General features: G+C 39.3%; 1 long non-coding RNA gene across 1 annotated transcript in view; it reads right to left on the bottom strand.

The window, feature by feature from the left end:
• Window positions 1-152: 152 nt before the first annotated feature.
• Window positions 153-19,224, bottom strand: part of LOC141965672 (uncharacterized) — a 36,000-nt gene continuing 16,928 nt past the window's right edge. Inside the window, exons 3-4 of the long non-coding RNA XR_012634493.1 lie at window positions 6,661-6,801; window positions 153-277 (exon numbers count right to left, since the gene is read on the bottom strand). This is a non-coding gene — a long non-coding RNA (uncharacterized LOC141965672). The remainder of the gene's footprint in view (window positions 278-6,660; window positions 6,802-19,224) is intronic.

The following is a 19,224-nucleotide window of genomic DNA, read 5'->3' as shown; positions in this document are numbered from 1 at the left end:
TTGAGACGGAGATAGTATATTAAAAGATAGTGCTATTGGATAGCAACAAACATTTGTTACTGGTCCCTGGCAAGATTCCAAACTGTATCAATTCTAAGAATATACTTTTCATAAATTTTGAGATAACAAATCGTACTGACCACAAAAAATGTCCTTAGGTGACACCAATAATGAAGGAGAGTCGCTTTTGACAGGCAATTTTTGCTCTTGCAGGTGTGTTCTCACAAGGCTGGAAAAGTCTTTATTTTTGGGGGTTTCCATGGTAATGTTGGCAGTCCTAAATGGAAACAAAAATATTTTAAAAGAGATGTTTAAAAAAAAAGCATGATTCAAATGTGACTGAAGTTTGTATTCTTCTAAGAGTAGAAAGCAGAAATGTTGTATATGGTTTTAAAAATTCTATCTAAATTAAATCCAAAGACAAATTCAAGCACATTTTTACAAACTGTTGTGGGTTTGGCATCATAAAAAACACTTTAAGGAAGGCCTTTTAAGAATCGGCAAACACAAAAGCGACTCCTTTCATGTTTTGTTTTGAAATGGGCAGCTGTTTTCTACAACTTGAATTTCCATACAATCAAAATAATCTTTGAAAGGGTGAAAATGGTTGCTGCCAGAAGTACGTAAGGCAGAAATCTAAGTGGGTTTCATTTAGTTTCGGCATAGCCCTTAAACATTTTGAATGCTTAAAATGAAACGTACACCGCCATCTTAAAAAAAAAAAAAGAAGTCTGCAACGCCGAAGAGAGATTCTTAAATTTACTTTTTTTCTCCTGAAAATTAAATCCTGTTAAGAAATGCTTCAGCCAGCGCTCCCTGCCATGCCTTGCCAGCCTCCAGCAAAGGAGGGCACAGGCCCCTGCACTGCAGCCATTGATACGTGTGTCAGGAGAAAGGCTCTAATGGCCTCTGGAGCTGTAACCAGGCCTAAGGGCCTGGGTCTGGTTTGCACAGTCCCCTCCAGAGCAAGAGCTAAAACGACTTAAGACGATGATGTAAATGTGAGGGCAGTCCTGGCACTGCATGAACAGGCCTGTGAAGGTGACACAGATCCCCAGAGACCTCACGAAAAGACGAGGGGAAGCCACCGCCTTTCTTCTCTCTCAAGAGGCTGGGAAGAAGGCCCGAGGTAGGAAAATGTCGCGTGTGCCTTTCGCTTCGCTTGCTTTTGCTTCGACTGGCAGGTGAGCAGTCTGATGGCCCGCGCTCAGGCAGTGTCAGGGACCTGCTGGCAGTGCTATTTATACACCGGGGTTGAAAAATAGCACTTGAAAGTGCCTCTGTTATAAGGTCCTGCTTGGAAAAAAAAAAAACCAAAAAAACCAACAACCCAATTCCGCATCAGAAAACTTCCAAAAATTGCTTTCCTCAGTGTAGAAGCCGGATATATATTTGTTGAATCAGGCTCTTAATTAGGTAGGATACAAAGGACTTTCTGCCCTCGCCATCCTTCCTGCTCAACAACAGCGGTGTCCCCCCCCCCCCGCTTTCTGCTAACCCTGCTAAAGTTTGATGCGGGATTTTTTGTTGTCATTATTTATTTCCCCAAAGATACTGTAGCAATCAGTAATTGACCCCCTTTCTCACCAGCCCCCACCGTCTCCTTTTTAATTTCTTTTTTTTTTCAGGCCAAATTTCTTCCTGCTTACTTGGGCTGGTCTTTTCATTAAAACAAGTTCTTCAAATGACCCCAAATCATTTGCCCTTCCTACCCATTCTTGGTTATGCCAAAACTGTTAGTTCACAACAGGAAACCAATAGCTTGTGCTATCAGGAGACATTTCCTTCACAGCACAAAACGTCTGAATAATAATTTCAAGCAAGGCTTCACCCATTTCCTGTGAAAGGGGGGAAGTTTGCCTATCCCAGTCTCTCAGAGCTCTTTGTTTCCATCCCTTTGTGATGTCATGCTTTCTGCATAGGGAAGATGGATCATTTTCCCTTAACAGCACTAAAATCAATATCCTGTGTTAAGTTTTGATAATGCTCTTCAGCAAGGAAACATGTAACATTTACAAATAATAAAAAGTTATGCTCTAGTTTATACTTGTGGTGTCTCTTTCAAAAAATAAACTCATCTTTTGGTGTCTGGAAAATAACTGTAATGAAAACATGAAGGCTAAAGACAGTCTGGTTTATTAAATGTTTGACTTGCAGGCTATTTAGCGCTATAGCTCTAACTCCCACCAGATAGGACAGCCCACCTGGTGTCAGCTCTTGCTGAGCACCAGAATGTCCCAGACTGAAATGTCCATTATGTCACTCCATTTTACAGGAATACTGCAGATGGATGAACTGTCTCAGGCAATGATTCAACACATCAATTCAGCACATGCTTAACTTCATCCCTATATAGCAAAACATTAATTTAAGCAAATACTGAAGAGTGACTGACTTTTTATAGTGATATGCTACATCAAAGCCTTAATATAATGGCAATGCTAAATTGTTAAAAGGAATTATCAAGCAATACACGTTATCTCTTCAGTGCTGGAACATTTAGGGATATTTAGGATGCATAATTTTAGGCAAAAAACTTGTTAAAATATCCTTTATCCAAACAAAGTTGGCATAGAAATAGCTACGTATGAGCTACTTTTTCCCATTAAACCCTGCTGTGGTGTTTCTTAACCTATTTCTGTTAAATGATGAAACCTGGCATCAGGATATGTGTTTTATTTAATTTTCTACAGGGTTTTTTTAACATGTTCAATAAGGGCTTGTGAATATGTTGTTTTTTTGTTTTGTTTTTTTTTTACCACCTGTTGCAGGAACCAAGAAAGCTTAAAAGTAGAATTTGTCAAAGATTTGAGGACCTTAAAAATAGCTCTTGTCACAATTGTTATTACAGTGCAGTCTTAATTACATTACTTACCCTCACACAAAAAAACATAATAAACTCTCCATTATTCAGAAGACAATAAAATTTTTATTACATTTGTGTCTGCTGTGTGTTTGTCATTTGAAGTGTTCAAGCCAACATGAAATACTACATCTCTTATTCTAATTTGCTCATTCCAATCAAAAGGCCCAGCAGAGCCAACTTAACCATTCTCTTCCCTCCTTTAACGGGCATCGCATGCATTTCCTACCATCTGCCTCCTCAGCTGGGATGCTACAGGCAGTAGGCACCTTTCTTCACACAGATTCTAGTCATGTTTGTGTTAGCTAAATAAACCATTTTAACACCTCTCCACAAGCAGCTGTGTTTAAGAACAGCAGCTCTGTGTTTCAGTGTCTCTTGCTTGAAAGAGAGAAATGTGGTTTTCTTGCTGAAGGTCGGCCAGGACCTTTGCATTTCATGTTTTCCAGTCCATTTCCAGAAGTATATTTGTCAGTTATGGACCCAAGCAGCAGACTCTCTGCACTAGGCTGATTTCACCCACCCTTACCAGCTTCAGTCCTCAATTTCCCCATTAGTGACTGTAAGATGTGAGACAATGTCAGTCTCTTTATATTTGTTTCAGAGGAACTGTAAAAATCAATTTTGTTTCACTTCAGTTGCGGCTGAGGAGAGCATTTCCCCCTCAGTGTCTTTCACAGATCAGAAAACTGTTTCTGAAGGAAAAAAATCTGTAAAATATAGTTCAGCCCTTTTTCTAATTGTTCAACCTTAAACTGGGACATCTTGTGGAAACCTTCTTTGAAGGTGGTAACCCTGAGGCTGTTGTTGCATCTTGCTTTTCTTTTTTTCCCTTCCCAATTTTGAATCCCCTTTCATCAGGGCATTTGTGTATGACTATGTTACATTTAATTGTGTAGCAGAACCCCAACTGGTTGTTCATTCAATGGTTTGTAAGGCCCAACCTGGAAACCTTTATTTCATTCTGCCCATCTGTCTCTGAAGCAGGATTAAGGTGAGTGAGCTGGAGGATGTTCTGAGAAAAGCAGTGCCAACAACTGATGCCCAAAGAAATCAGCTACTGTAAGACTGGACATGCTGAATATGCCTAGTTGTGCTTAATGGGAAGAAAAGCTAATGACAGTGCAATTCTACTGGCTATTAGAGAAATACAAAGGCCAAAATATGAACGTGCATATTTAAGTAAAAAAAAAAAAAACAAAACAGGCCAATCTTCAGAGAAAGCTTCCTGTCAATCCCGTGTTTTAATATCACAGATCTTTTATAGCAACTGTGGGAACAAAATGTCCTTTTCAGCTTGTAAAACTACATTTGCAAAGTACTCTGAAAAGGTCTGTGGGCAATAGCACAAACTGGCAAGGAATGACATCTAAGTCCCCTTCTTCCTATTATTAACTTGTGTAATACTGTATAAACTTCAGTAAAGTGCACTAAAAATGCCAGAATGGGTGTTTGTGCAGAGTATTTATATTTTGCTATGGAACAGATCACAGAACTCTGCCCATCTGTCAGAACACACAAGTAAATCATGCATAAACCTAACTCTCTAGTTTGGTGAGCTGAGACTCGGAAAAATTAGCAAACTTGATAAAGGCCACACAGGAATGAATGAGAAAGACGAGGCTAATGTAGCACAGTCTGTGAGCCATTACAGAGGCTGTAACTGCACGTACCAACTTGTGTGACATACGACACAGTGCTAGTGTGCAGGAGGGTCTAGACTTCTCTGTATGATACATATCACAACAGGCAGAGAAGTCTAGTGTCCTCACTGCAGCAGCAGGGATGCTCTGATATGGCTGGAGGGGAAGGGAGGAGGGAGGTGGTACAGAACAACCCCCAAGACCAGGCAATGCCAGTAGCTGGGAAGGATCAAATGTCCCACTAAACTCACAGGGGCACAGAAGGAGTGAATAGCTGACATTTTTAACACTGGAGTTTTCAGGCAAGTAAAATCATAATTTTATCAGAATAGCGATATAAACATTGTACCGTAGATAACTCTTGGCTTAAAGTCCTGTTAGACAACAGAGCAATCTCGGAAACTAGACACCTTTATAATCCTATGCCCCTTAAATACATTAAATCCCTCTAACACCTTTCATGCCAACATTTTTTCTGCATAGTGCTCAGGATCTCATTATGTTTAACATTTTATTTCCGCTATTGAATTTTCTTTTCCTTGTTTTGCTCATTCACAGCGCATACTGGCCAACCTACAAAAATGTAATTTGAATGTTTTAAACTAGACTAATATAATATATTTTGACTGTATCCTTGCTGACACAGAGTGCTGTAACGCAGCCAGCTGTTCATTGTTACTATGTTAAATAAAGTAGAACTCCCTTGTGATATTCTATACACTAACAAATGATGTAATGAAATTCTGGTCGTGTGAAAATTCTATCATTACACCACTCAGCATCCCCATGAGCAGTCGGAGGCTAAGTCACTTGCCTAAAAAGCCCTGTTAACACATTGTCCTTACAATTCAGAACTGCAATTGGTTTAACCTGACGTGCTGCTCATTTTCTGTGTCCTGCATGCTCCGGTAGTACAGGTACGCTTTTCTTTTCTCTGTATTGGTGAAAAGGTGCACAAGACATAGACTGAAGACTTTGCTCTGTTAACATGATATATATAGATCTGTACATAGAGGATGTGAAGAGCTGACTACAAGAAACATGATCTACAGGTGACAGGTAGGACTGCTCAGGGAAGGAAAAGATAGAGAAAGGGAGAGAAAGCCATGCATAGAGAGAAGGAAGGTGTATCCTCCAAAAGAACTTGGTGAAGCCAATTTAACAAGTTTCTACTCTCTTTCTTCCTCCATCACCACCTGTGTAGCTGTTGCATCATGTCAGTGATTCAGTTTCTAACACAAGCCCACGCACAAGTTGTAGGATCACAACTAAAGAAACAGAGAAATGCAGAGTGGGAGTGAAACCAAAAGCAGACTGTTTAAGTCTGCATCAACACTGAAACCAGTTTCTCATAGAGCTGTACCTGAAAGTGTGAAAAGAAAAGAAGCAGGGAGAGAAATGAAAGAAAAAAGGTGAGTGAACTTTACCTTAGACACTGTCTGACTACAAACAGAAATTTGACCTTGACTTAGGTGGCACCTTATGGGTCACCTTTGCAACTTACACACATGCACCATGGTGGCAAGAGGTACAATGCAAATGGACTGGGGAAAGCTGGGAGCAGTGAGTGGCCCGTGTGTCCCCACTACACTTGAGGAAGCAGGTAAGGAGATAAGAGCAAGCACTGTTTTTACATGGAGAATTTTCAGGCGAGAGAAACCAAATCAAAAGAAGCAAACTAAACTAAAACTTTTAGATTTTACAGATGTGTGCCCAGTTCTTCAACGGAAAATTTACACATGTGGGGTACCATCTATCCAGTCACGTGCTGCATAGGAGACTTGGCTGTGGAACTGAGACTCTTAAACAAGCCAATGGGCTATGGAAATTGGGCACTACAATGCAACTGTAGCTGAATTCTGTGGAAGATGTACAAAAAAACCCAGTCTTGTGAATTTTGTACTTCTATGAGGTTTGAAACATTTATCTCTTGCCCTTTTTAGACTCTGTACAACACATGATTGCTGGAGAGCAGATGCTGCCTGGAAAGTGGTAAGGCAGAAAGGAGACAGTTCTGGGTTAGTAGGGTACCTGGGGAGAAGAGGACCAAGAGCAGCCATTCCCAGTAAATGTTGGGGCTTCCTCTGTGATGCTGGGCTTTTTGGGCTTTCAGAATAGGACCTCTAGAGCAAGAACATGAGCACTGCACCATACCTGACTGTAGGAGATTAGTCTCTTTTATCAGAAACTGAGTCACTGGGAGGTCCCCAACTCTTCCACTGCACGACCATAGTTCAGCACTTCTAGAAATGTTGAGGGCTGATCTCTCTGGTGGGAAGAATGTGAGTTTGTCTCCTGTCAAAATGAAAGGCAACGATTAGCTGAAGCATCTGCAGAAACTGAAGTTAGGAGAAACCCTAAGAATGCATGAGGACAGCAAAGCTTTGTGCTCCACAAGGCAGAACTGTCTGAGAGTTACCCCCACTAGTCTGAACAAGGCGGCAGGACGGTACTGCCCAGAGCATGGCCACACAGACATAGCAGCACATGACAATTAGCCTTATGCAAAGCACCACTGACACACCTGCACTGCTTCTGGCTCTGGAAAAACCTTGCTTGTAGCAGAACAGGTATACAGTGCAGACATACCCCGGGAGCCACGATAAACAGGTTAAATCAGCCTGGATGCATCTCAGAGGGAACTGAGACGATGTTTCTTTCCATGATTCATAAAAGACAGGAAGAAACAATAAGTCTGCAGACACCAGTCCCACGTAAGCTTTGCCTCATTAAGGCTTTCAGAAGAGGGATAAACTCTCATTTGTGCTTAAGCCTTGTTATGCTGCAGCTTTGTCTAGGTGCTTATCTGTTCTCCTAGAGGATTCACTCCAGAAAATATCAGTGGGCTTTCACTAGGAAGGGTGGGGAGGAGGAGGAACACCACATGGCATTTCCCAAGTGTGTTCATATCACATGCCTTTTACATGTTTACATTTCTTGACCATGGTCTGAGCCCAACCTCAGGCTAACCTTGAACCTTGCAAACTAAACACAGTCCTGCTAGTGCAGCTGGAACAGGTGGGAGAGTTAGATAACAGAAAAAGCTCAATCTACAGTGTCTTAGGAAAGAAAAAATTACTTCTCAAAATCTATGCTGCTAGAGCTACCCTTTTTGCTGCACTGACAACATTTTATTCTGAAAGTGGCAGTGAAGTATGTTCACCACCACATATCATGAAGCTGAATGCAAAAATCTTAAGTTTTATCACCCAAATAGTATACAGAATGATGATACCTTAAGGACAGACTGCTGACTCACGCACCCTTGCTTCCAGATGAGCAACAGCCTTGGGGAACTGTGGAATAGAAAAGCCATTATACAGATCTGTTCCTACTCCATAATCTGCCTGGAGAAAATAAATAGATATTCCCTTCCTGTACCCTGGATGGCATCTGCTGTGAGCAGTGCTAAAGCTGTCCAACTCCCACAGAGACACGTATACGCTTGAGCTCTCAGGAGAGCTGCTGACCCAATTGTAGCACCTGGGGGAATATTGTGCTAAAATTCCCATGAGCAGATATGACTGTGAAGCTGTGGGCTGTGATCCAGAATCTGAGCCTTCTGAAGCAGTTTTACTTCTTCAAGATAATTAGCAGTGTAAATAAAGTGGTAAGAACCATTTTGCATGAAAGACCAATGAAACAATTCTTAATTCTTAGCGTGGCCTCTAAGATTGTTTAATCATAAAATATATGTTCTATATAATCTTCATTTTATTTTTAAATTCACTTCATTTTTAAACAAACAGAACTTCCCTTCCCACTCCCCCTGGAAGACAAATAACATTTTACGAAGTATTTTGGCAGAAGACACCAATTATTGCATTTATTGGTGACATCATAATGAATGAAAGTAAAAGGGAAAAAATTAAAGCTATTAGAAAGAGGTCAAATTCCAGCCATTTCTCCGAAGTAAGGTTCAATTTTGAAGTAATTTTTCAAAAGAGGTTTTACATTTACAAAATGTAATGAGGTTAATTTGAACCTGAATGAGATAATTATTGGTTTGATACCCTGGAAAGGTATTGCTTCCCTTGGTGTAATAATGTTATTTATCATCTTTCTTCTGCTACTCTGTCAAAAGAATCATTTCAGTTTCAGACAGACTCTCTGACTTCCAGAGCTTCCAGCTTGTGCTGCTCCATTGTCTTAACACTGGAAAAAAACACCTCCGGAAGGATCACAACAATCTTGAGTTGGTAAGGGTGGGAAATAGGATGCTGCTTGCTGAACACTGCCCGTTCAGAACTGCTGTGCTTAGGCTGGGAGTCCTTCCTGAGAACTGAGCATGAATTATACCTCATCTAAGTTTTTGGTTGTTTCGTTTGTTCTTTGGGGTCTTTTTTCTTTATTTTTTTTTCTGTGGCCTTTCTGGCATCATTTATGGAACAACTTCCAGGAGGTGTTGAGTTTCAATATTTCCAAAATTTGAAGGTTTTGCTCTGTGGCTTTGAAGCACTTATAAATTCTACAAGGCAGAAAAAGTGAAAATAATGGCTTGCCTTCCACCTCTAGGCCACTGAGTTGAATCATGCTACCTTGTCAGAATTTTGCACTGGCATACTTGAGTGGTGCTTACAGTTTCAATATATTTCCTAACTTAGAGATGTCAACATCCAAACTCCTTTCCTGTCTAGCTCTACACAGCCAAAGCCCGTTGGCAGAACTTAAAAAGAGTGAGAATTGAGAGGGGCAGCGGCCCTAACACAGATGTTTACTATTCATTTAATTAACTCTGCCTTGGTGTTAAGCACTTGCACATTAAACTCAGAGAGCAGAAACATACAGGAGGAGGGCAATGTAACAGAAAAAAATTCACACATACACAAAATGCCTTTCAATATTAATTGGAAGGAAAAAAGGAAAATTTCAATCCAAAATCCATGTGCTCTGCCCACAACTCAAAACTGACAAAACCACCCTGCAGTATTGCTGGTTTCCCTCTTGGCACTGAAAACCAGCACATACATAGGCATTCCCATGGAGCGAGTCCTGTGAAGACCCAGGGTAAACAGCCCTCCTACCCTCCACTCGTTTCACACAGCTCAGCGTATGCTCCTTATCACAAGGCTTCACCACTACTCCATTTCCCCCTTTTCCCATTCCTGCCCAACACACAGGGCCCTGTGACCACTCATGAACTAGCCAACATCCCCTTCCACCCACCTCTTTTCAGAGGTCTGGTAAGACACATGGGCCTACATGGAGGAACTGCCTTACTGTTGGGTATTTTACTGTCTGGACCACAGTGTTTCGAGCTGCTGCTTCTTAAACTGTGAGAAAATAGCTAATGTAATACAATGGCTATCTCCACCCTAGAGCCTGTGGTTTTCCAAAACCACAAACTGACTACATGGCAGCCAAGTTCCCTACTTTTTTTATATATATACACATATATGTATATATTTATAAATTTATATGTGTATTACAGTATATTCACACTTAAATGGATAATGAATGAATCTACTGATTACGACTTATACATAGATGTTGTTGTAGGCTAGTTTGGATGCAGGCTACAGAACTCCAAGAACTTTGTTGAGAGGAAAAAACATCAGAAAAGATCTCTGTTACATAGTCAAATGCACTTATGAAACTCTGCCTAACCAATGACTTTATCCATTGGCTTGAAAGTACAGCTGCAAGCTGTACAAAGGAAATGACGACAGGATATAAAGGACTAGGGAATATTCAATATTTACTAAACAAAGATCTTAGTTTGAGCATGTGTCCAGTCATACCATAAGTATTTGACAGAAACAGCTCACTGTGCTTGGACAGTTCAGAGAGTCATTGCTGTCATTTTGCAGTGCACATGCAATGTATCACTTTGCATTAAGGTACTTGCAATAGTCAATTTTTTCCGCCAGTCTTAAATTATGAATTCAAGCTAGAAAGGCTCTAGCAAGTCAAACGCATTGATAAATACTGGGACAAATCTTGAAACCCTGAAAGACCCATGAGCATTTTGAGTAGTTCATTTCAGACTGTAGTTGTTCAAAGGAGCGTTTCCAAGCTCAGACCTGAACTCATGTTAAAAAACCACCAACTTGCTGAAAGGGATTTTACAACTTCATCTGACTTTTGGGGTGACTAGAGAGCAGTTCAAGAACATTTTTAATATTACCAGATGAGAGTTGTTCCTCTAACACAATACGTTATGTCTTCTTGGGAACTGAAGAAAAGGGCCATTGTAAAACATAATTATTTATGAACTGTGTTATAGTGTTTGCCAGATGACAGTGTCAAGGGGCCCCATGTCTAATAGGGCTGTACAGAGTTTAGGCACTGTAATGACAGACTGCCACCTTTTAGGAGCCTTTAGTCTGGAGAGACAACTGAGGCAAAAGGTCAGAGATTATCAGCCCCATGTTGGAGACAGCTAAAAGTGATTAATTTACTTGCCCAGCTTCAGAGAGTGAAACCTGTGGTAGAGCAGGAAGCTAAGCTCAGTTCTCCTGAGGCCCATGACTGTACCCCTGATGTACTGTGACTCAGCTAACTCATGGTTGATTAACGATAGTTTAGATTTCAGTTATCAGAGAATACCCATCTCCTCTCCTCTTTGCATTAAGTTTCTAGGATCATTTAATTGGTCACATTTTACTGGCACTCTTGTTTGCAGAAATTAATTTTGAGGCTCAGATATCTAAGTATCTGCAGACATCTTGGTTCACAGAAGCTGATAAAAGACATAAGAGAAGATCTGTAATTCCATGCCACTCAGATGAGTCAGGCGCAAGCAAGCAGCAGTCCCAGTTCTGATAGGATACATTTGAAAAGACCTTTGATTTGCAGTGATCACTTTGCAGTTAGTCCTTGACAAAAATAAGAGCTATCATCTTAAATTATTTGCTAACATCTTCAAAGTAGACTCGACTGGAAGGGGGAGCTCCGGTGGCCCCACATTTACGATGGACTTGCTTCTACTTGCAGGTTTTCTGCTCTTATTTTTTGGGATCCGCTGTCATCACTGTATTTCCTGAGCTTTCCCATCACTGACTTACTTTTTTGTTCAGATGTGTCCCTACTTCTTTTCTCAGGTGCTGCTTATGCAGCAATTTGAACAAACTGATAAGCAAACATTTGTTGGATCAGTGTAAAAAAAAAGGTTTGCTTGATTCCTAGCTGATAACATGGGTACCAGATTGAAAAGAACCACAGAGACAAAAAAATAGTCATAAGTCAAGCTTTCTGCACCTTTTGAAAGTCTTTGAAATGCAGCTTGTTCTCCTTTTACCTCCATAGTTCAGTTAATATTGAACTCTGAAACATATCTCTTAGCCTGGCTCCTGTCTAAGATAGCAAAGGTTTTGTACACCTGCACGTACCATTCAGTCCACAACCACTATAAACTTCTCTAAGCTGGCTGTGGAATTTTTTTTGTTCCCTATTGGGAGCTGCAGGAACAAAAAGCTGTAATACTTAGTTTCCTTGAGAGTTTCCTAGTGCTGCTTATCTCTGGAAAGAGGTTTCATCTTTTCTTGCTTTGATTAGAAGATGACACAGATGGGCAAGTAGTATTATTTGTGCCATTAGCAGCATTGGTAATTCTCTCAAGTTGACAGCCCAAGACTAGGTCAGAATTTATTGTAGGAAGCCTTTTTTTTTTTTTTTCTTTTCAGTACCTGTGCAAGGTGTAGAAAGCAAGAGAAATAGCAGCACAGTGTCTGGCTAACAAGTCTTAACAAAGTTATTTACTTCGGGTGTGCTTGATGTTGCTGTACAGGGAACCTGATCATTATTTGGTAGTTGACATTCTCTTTTATGATCTCATTTTTCATTGTAACTCTGAAAATGAAAGAGTTTTACTCGATCCTACCAGCTTGTTCCAAAGTCAGGGGAGATGGCGTGCAGTATTGAACAACGCAACAACACGTCAGGTAAAATAAATGAAATGGCTTTGTGGTGTCAGCTTGTGCGAAATGAGATGAAATATTTTTTCCGTGTGCTGAATGAGCCCAGGCAAAATCTGTCTAGGTGCTAGGCTCACTACAACCTGCTTGTATCATTTTTGGAGGAGTGAACAGTCTGTTTTATGGCAGACACTCAACCGTGCTACACACTCTGAAAAATACTCCCTTTTCTCAGAATTAAATTCCTCATAGCTAGATAAGACAGAGTAAAAGATATTTGGTAGAGTCTTCTGGAACAGCAAAGCACATTGGCTGTGATTTTATACAGCACTAATATTTTTTTCCTAGGTTCTAACTTTTCTTGAATCAGAACTAAATGAATAAACCCCAATAAAAGGAGAATTCAGAAAATCAAGTGCCTGTTCCAGGTGACCTCATATGTTGGAGAGCAAGTTCTGGGTGATTGTGAGTTACTGGAAGTCTATTCTGGGTGGAAGTATATGTGATTTTTTTTTCAGGGCTAGGAATCCTCTAGCTTGTACTAAGTTGATTTCAGGTAAATACAGATTAGTTAAGCCTTAAAGTTTCAGTCCACAGAAACTTCAGATTGTTACTAATTAAAAAAAAGAAAAGCAAGAAAACAAAACAAAAAACCAAAAAACACCCCCTAAAAAACAACAACAAAAAAACAAACAGCAAAATCTTCATGTTATTCCAGGGAGGACTATGCATGTGTAAAATGTGCATTTTTCTGTCTCTGACCTACCCACATTCCTGTGAATTTCATTTACTATCAAACCACTATCAAATGGGAGAGACAGCATTTTCTGTAAACAGCACCCTGTAAGTCTCATTTTAAACACTGAAAATATCACAGTGTCCAGTTTAAGTACAACAAATTGAGCATGAAGAAGAAACTTTCAGGATCAGCTTTATGTGAAGAACCTCACAGTCTCCCTGGAAGTAGGGGGAAGCAGTTTAAAGAAGGTAAATTTTTTTTTTCTTCTTTTTTTAAAATTTTTAAACATGCAGGCAACAGTTCTTGAGTTTTCATTCACAACTTGTCAAACATTAAGTACATTAACGCCCATAAAACTGCTTATTCCATGGCTACATTCCAAGCACTAGCAAGATGCTTTATTCACTGCAATAACTAAAAGCACCACCCATTTTCACTGTATCTTTCAGGCCACAATCGCTGGTGTCAGATGTGTTATTGCTAACGAGACTGTGGAACTGGTAAGCAGAGAGCTTTCCCACCCTTCCCTTCTCCTAAGCATCCGACAAACCACGGTTTCTGAGTGGCCACACCCTGCTTGTTATTGTTGAATTCAAATATTAAAGGTGGGTTCTTTTATATTTTCCTTAGCCTTTCACCTTTATTTAAAATAGAGTGCATTCAAGGGACATCTGTGTTACTGGCAACAACATCACATAAAGGAGCTTTCTATAAATAACATCACTATTAAATGAATGGTCAGAGCACAGCACTTACTAGCACATGAAGTCAGTATTGTATTTTCTTGGTAGGTTTGTTAGTGAAGGATACATTTATTTTCACTTTGAAACAATATGTTAAAGGTGCAAAGAAAACTGGAAAGCAAGATTCCAAAGATGCATTGCCAAAATTGCTAAATTCCCTAGGTGGGAAATAACAGTGGCAAAATGACTGACATCCAAACTCAAAGAGTGGCTCCTGAATTATGCTTTTTAAAGGTCTTTTTTAAATGTGTGGTTTCTAGTCTATCTCTGTGTTTTTCAGCTGGAAAGTGGGGTTAATAACACTTAACTAGTTCAAAAAAGTATTATGATGGTTAAAACATTCGTGTGACTAAAGTACATTAAGTTTCTCTGACTGAATGAGTCACTACAATACAGAAATGATTTCAATTTGAGATGTTTGGCATGTGAAGGGGCAAGGTAAATACTAGATCATTTTCTTCTGTTTTCACAACTGAAAAAAATGTGAACTCTGTAAAGCAGAGGCCAGACTTTCAAAGAGCTACAGAAAATCTATCCAAGTGTACATTCACAGCGTAATGTAGACATACTCCAAACCAGTCATAAACTGGCTTGCTAAGGGTTGGTCAAGGTCTAGTCAAAGCTGTGATTTACTGTGGAAATTCAGTATATGAGCCTGACAAACTTCTTTCTCCATCTCTCAGCTATTACTCTTAAATAAGCTAACTAGGTGAACCTAGCTTGAATGTTTATCCTCTGAAGAAATGACTGCAGTGAAGACAATCTAACTTAAGCAAATAACATGATAAAAGTTGGGTTTGTCTGAGAGAAACAGAGACAAGAAAAAGAACATAAAAAGACATAGGAAATGGTAATTTCCTATTGATTTCACCAAGAGGGCCCAGTAGCAACAAAGAGATTATGGAAGAAAACCTATAGAACTGATTAGAATAATATGGCATTTTCCTATTCCCAAACAACCTGTGGAATGTAATGAACATGTCAAAAGAAAATTCTATTTTTTTTTTCCATTACCTGAGGGAGTTAAGAGCTGCATAAGCCACACGTTAGCCCATATTAAGTACACAGATTTCCCAAGCATAATAATGTCTACAGTCTGCATTACATTTCTATTTCATGCTAGAGGTTTAAAGGGTTTATGACATTTAAGGGAGAAACCATATCAGCTGAACATGAGGAGCATTTTGTTAAAAGATATGTATGTATCAATGAACAGACCTTGCACATACACCTATTCAAGTACAGATGACTGTTTGAAAACTGGACCTGTGATTCCAGGTAAATTATATACTCCAGGAAGCAAGCTATGTGGTTTCTGAAGAATACATAGATTATAAGGTATCTAAGTCTTACTCTGCTCCAAGCTTTTCAAATAGGTCCAAAACATGCACCAGCTTTCTCACTTTTTTCTTTGCAAAACACTCAGATAACATCTCACAGAATAAATTCACATAGAAAAGCCTAAGAAAGAGGAATCAGGAATGAACAGAGAACAAAACAAGAAACATATTTTTGCCACCATATAAACACATGACTAATCCACACCCTGTCCTATATGTAGCTCTGGTCCCCTCGTCTTAAGAAAGATACGTTAGAACTGGCAAATATTCTGAGAAAGGCAACAAGGATGATTAAAGATTTGTAAAAGCTTTTATACAGAAAATTACCAAGCGGGTTGCAAATTTTCAGAGTGGATAAAGAGGAGAAGGCTGCAAAATCACTAATGACATAAAGGAGTTATTAGATGAAGAATGACTGATTGCTGTCTCATTCAACACAAGAACCAAGCATAAACAAATGAAGATACAAAGACCCAGATTCAAAAGTGTAGTTTTTCTTCATGAAGCAAGCAATAGTGAAACTCGTTTTTAAAGGATATCATGGATGTAAGAAACTCATGTGAGCTTGTGACAAGTATGAACAAGTACCTGAAAAATAAATCCATTAGGGTTCCTCTAGAGACAAGTCACCACAGGTTCAGGAAATCCCCTGAACTTAAAATAGCTGAAACACAGGAGAGTACATAGCAGAAATATCATATATCCTTGCTCTGTTCTTATTCTTCACTGATACTTTTTTGCGACAGGTCTCTGTTGCTGACACTGGACATACTGATGTTCAGTAATACATCTCCTGAAGTAGTAATGTTCTCAACACTCCTGGATTTTCTCCAGCTGCTTCAACTCTTCATGCAGTTTATTGTCTACCCCATTGACCACGATCTTGTGTTTCCTGCCATCCTTCTGCCTGATAAGGCACAGACTAGGGATCCTGAGTTGATGGGACATCTGCCTACTGGTGAAAATATGCACCTCCTTATCTTCAGTCAGCTCCCCTGCTCTCTTGGTAAAGTCAATCTTTTTTCCTCAGTACCACAGGTGTCTTACATTGGCCCACTACCTTGGGTGGCAAAATGATTTTATGCCAGTTTCGATATTGGTGTTTTGCACATCTAGGAATCATGAAAGATTTGCCTGTAACGCTCCAATTTTGGAGACAGGATGTTGGAGTAGATGGATCCATGGGCTGTAATGCCATTCCTATTCTCCAAGAAAACAAAATCATGTGTCATTTTACCCCAAAAAAGTGCAAACGCAAAAATGCTGTATTAGCACACTAGTTCATTAATCAATGGATTCCAAATCAAGAATTAAGATTATAGTTGTAACAGTCAGATAATGATGGATATTTGGTACATTTTTCATGTATCTATCGTGAAGACACAAAATTAGATCTTCATGGGTCAAATATACTGCAAAGGAACCTTTTCTTCTGGGTCAATCACTGGGAATAATGCCAGATGTCATTAAGTGGCAGTGATATTTGTATTATTTTGCAGGACAGATTGACTGTATTCTTAGGTATCTTTTATTGAGATACAGCATTAAAATATTGAACACTGAAATCAATAAGGTTGAAGGAATACGATTGCCAAGTAAAACAAAACAGAATTACACGTAAATTTCCACTGTAGAGCTCCCATATGTTGGTATATAAGCCTTAGGAGAGGAGTAGGCAGGTTAGGTCTAACAGAAACTGGTTTTCTTTGGCCAGTAAACAGCTAATCATTTGTTAACTTGGCTCTTGTTTCAGATCTCACATTCTATATGACTGCCCTTTTGTTCCCCTCTTTTAAGTGTTTTGAGTTTCTTTAATATACGAGGTCTTTTAATTCCATGTCAATTTTTTTGCTTAGAATAAGAAAGCAATCTACTGTGTAGTATATTAAAGGAAAGCCAAATATTTTTGGGGACAACTCAACACCTAAGTGTTCAAATCCACCCTACACTAATGTTGGTTACCCCATCCTGTCTTCCTCAAGCCATATGGATTTTTGATTACAGTGCAACCACCAACTTGCATAATAAATCAGTCACTACAGTAAAACAGCAATAATGACACATTCAGAAGTGTAACTTGTGGCATTCAGCCATCAGTTAGGGGTCTATGGGGAGCTGCAGTACCCCAGGGAGGGAGGGTGGAGCAGACACCAACTCTTCCAGCACAGCCTCACAAAACTGAGGACAGTGAAGCTTGCACTCTCTGTTTTAAGTTAAGCTGACTGACTGTCAACTTCTTAACTGGCATGGCTGCAAAAGCTGATTTAGAGGCACTCAGCAAAGTGACTGTTCAGGAGCAAACTTTTATGATTTACATCAGACTGAGAGTACAAGCTCCGGCTGTGATGGACTTGCAAACTCCTCCGAGGTGCTGGACTGTGGTGAGAGACTGGTTCTCCTTACCCTCTCCCAGAGCCGTACGTTTTCCAGCATGCTGGTCTTCTGAGGGGCTTCACTGGGATAAATCTCCAGTACCAGCTATGAAAAGAAGGTGCCAACCATTTTACGATATAACTTCCAAACAACAATTACCCTTTGATTCTTTTGAGCCCCTGGTTTGCTAACTCCTGGTAGCCAGACAGATCCAGGCTGGAGGCAGGCCACTGTCCTAACAACAGCACTGCTCACTTGGGAGATCATTTGTCCAGATCCACAGTATTATTTTCCAAATTTAATTTCTAATAGCCATCCGCTAAACAAAAATCAATACAACCACAAAAAAAATACCCAATTCATTTGTATAATAACTTTACCATTCCATCCAGGTTCCATATGGTATTCTAATGACTGGTCTGGATTTGTAGGCTACTACCTAATAGCACCACACCTACAAAAACCAGTAACATGGCTGTAACTAACTGTCACATAAGCAGATTGATCAATTCAGACAAAGCACTGTGGATGTCTAAAATGCAACCCAAACGCCATACTTTGTTTATACCTACACGCCCGTTCTAAAGGCAGGTGATGAAATACCTCAGGTACGTCATAAATATTCTAACACTACCGGACTGTCGCACGATAGATCAAGAGATGCTACTACATTTCTCGAGACACATCATGTTAAGTGGCAAAGTTTTAGTCAGTCATATCACATGGGAAGAAATATGAATATGCAGAACACTTTAAAAAAAAATCACCATTGCGGTTTTAAGAGAAATCCACTAAATTACACATTTCATAACTGGAGAACTGTCATGATTTACAAGCGTACAACAGAAACCAAGATATTTAAGAGTTAAAAGAGCAGTTCAAACCTTTCAAACTATATTTAGTGTTCATAAAACTTCCTACAGTTCATGGACCTGTTTCTTCCATCAGTTAAATTCATATTACTTTCAAAGAATGACTCCCTTTTCTTAGTTTTAATAAACCTGGTTTTCTACTAACTGAACTTCCATTGAAACAGAGCAGTCTCTAAAAGGTAGACTGGCACAGATACTTATTTGCATTAAAATTTTCATTTTCCCACTTTGCTTCTTTACACACAGGCTCCTCTTGATTCATGTTTTATTTCACTCTTACTTGGCTCTGTCTGCATTTTCATTGATTTTTTTTCCTCTTTTGCCATCTCTCTGAAACATAATGAAAACATGCTGCATTAAATCAGACTTGGAAATAGCATAACAGGATTGCTCATCTCAAATATAAATGCATTCCTTTTTCTACAGTTATCTGACAGATCCTCCTTTCTTTAAAAAAAAAATAAAAATAATTCCTTTAAAAAACAAGCATACACATAGAAATGGAGTACTTAAGAGTGGCTGTCACTGTGGTCCAGTAGCTTTATTTTAAAATGTAATGTCTGAGAACCATACTGCAGAATATATATATATATATATAAAATATATATTATATATACAGAATATTCATTTATGTGTTTGTTTATTTAATCATAAACACACAAACTCACACATATGTATTAGGAGCTACCTGTTAACTGAATATAGCTGCTGCTACAGTCTTATTCCAACAAAAATTATTGCTAAAAATTGAAGTTGACAAGCTCAGCGTCTTCACTTGAGTTTCTTTAACACACA

Source organism: Athene noctua, chromosome 13 (genome assembly GCF_965140245.1).
Source record: "Athene noctua chromosome 13, bAthNoc1.hap1.1, whole genome shotgun sequence".
Taxonomy (NCBI): Eukaryota; Metazoa; Chordata; class Aves; order Strigiformes; family Strigidae; genus Athene; species Athene noctua.
Note: the sequence above shows the minus strand (reverse complement) of the source record. Positions and strands in the feature narration are given on the sequence as shown.